The following is a 1,949-nucleotide window of genomic DNA, read 5'->3' as shown; positions in this document are numbered from 1 at the left end:
CAGACCGGGCAATCTTGAGGCCACGTCTACTGGTCTTCGATTCGTAGTAAGCCACACAATCTTGATGCCATGGTTTCGTTTTCATTCCTCGGGTCAGACCGGGTGATTTTAGATCCACGGTCTACCGATCTTTGATTAGCGCTTAGTCGAACAATCTTGCACCACAACTAGTTGTCTTCATTCCCAGCGGTTAAATCAAGCAATCTTAGTGTCATGGTTTATCAGTCTTTCAATTTTTGCTCAGCAGTGCGATCTTGGTGCTCTAGTTTTCTTTATTCCCCGGGTCAGACAGGACGATCTTGGCTCCACAAACTACCGATCTTTGATTTGTGCTCAGTCAAGCAGCCTTGGCGCCATGGCTGACATTCATGATTTCCTAGGTTGGATCGGGCGATCTTGGCGTCATGGTCTACTTGTCTTCGATTTGCGCTCAACCGAGCGATCTTGGCACCATAGGTGGTTGTCTTCATTCCTCATGTCCTACCAAGCAATCTTGACACCACGATCTACCGATTTTCATTTTGAGCTCAGTCGAGCGATCTTAGTGCCTCGATTGGTTGTTTTCATTTTTCGAGTCAGGGCGGGTGATCATGGCGCCACGATCTACCCATCTTTGATTTGCGCTGAACCGGGCGATCTTAGCACCACAGCTAACTGTCCTCATTCCCCGAGTCGAACTGGGCAATCTTTGCATCACAGTGTTCCAATTTTCGATTTACGCTCAAACAAACGATCTCGGCGCCAAAGCTAGTTGTCTCCATTCCTCGGGTTGGACCAGACGATCTTGGCGTCACAATCTACCAGCATTTGATTGGCGCTCAGCAGGGCGATCTTGGGGCCACGACTAGCTGTCTTCATTTTCAGGTCGGACGGTCTATCTTGGCACCACGATCTATCGGTCTTTGATTTGCTCAGAGTCGAGTGAATTTGGCACTATGACTAGTTGTCTCTGTTCACCACGTTGAACCGGGCGATCTTGACACCACATTCTTTCGATCTTTGATTCGTCCTCAGTCCAGCGACCTTGGCGCTACGACTAACTGCCTTCATTCCCAGGTCGAACAGAGCAAACTTGGCGCTACAATCTACCAGTCTTTGATTTGCGCTCAAGCGAGCGATCTTGGCGCCACGGTTGGCAATCTCCATTCTCTAGGTCAGACAGGTTGATCCTAGTACCACAATTTATCGGTCTTCGATTCGTGCTCAGCCAAGGGATCTTGACAAAAGATTAGTTGTATTCATTTCTCAGGTCCAACCAGGCTATCTTGGCACCACGGTCTACCTATCATCAATTTGCGCACAGTTGGGCGATCCCAGTGTCACAGCTGGTTGTCTTCTTCCCTAGGTTGGACCAGATGATTTTGGAGCAACGATCTCCCAGTCTTTGATTTGTGCTCAGCCAGACAATCTTGGCACAACAGCTCGCTATCTTCATCCTCCGGGTCGAGCTGGGCAATCTTACGGTCTACTGGTCTTCAACATTTGCTCGAGGGCCTTTTATTTTCTTCACTTCCTCCAAGCGCTTTTCTAACATAAATGTTTCAGCTTTTAGGTTAGTGCGACGTTCATTAATTTTTTACACAATTTCAGTATAGCACTATTTAGAAGATTTGAATTGCTAACAAAGTAATGAAATAATTTTTATCTAAGACTTTTTTATGCAAAGAATACATAAGTGGAATCATGAAAGAAATACTAATTTTTTTTTCTTTTCAGACGAGCTAGGTATAAAATTGAGCGTTCCTTCTAAGAGTGCGACCGGGCAGGACACCTTTTCCTCCAAAGATCGTTGCGACTACCCCAACACGACATTCATTCAAACGGGCCCGGGCAAGGCCTCCAGTGCCGATGTTTTCCCTTGTCTCTGACCTGAGTATCCTTCGGCCACGAACTCATTCAGTTTCCCAATCTTGATCAACTCCTCCATGAGACTCCAAAGGTACTTACAT

This window comes from Phalaenopsis equestris, unplaced genomic scaffold (genome assembly GCF_001263595.1).
Source record: "Phalaenopsis equestris unplaced genomic scaffold, ASM126359v1 Scaffold000907, whole genome shotgun sequence".
NCBI classification, from domain to species: Eukaryota; Viridiplantae; Streptophyta; class Magnoliopsida; order Asparagales; family Orchidaceae; genus Phalaenopsis; species Phalaenopsis equestris.
This window is presented reverse-complemented; position numbering follows the sequence as displayed.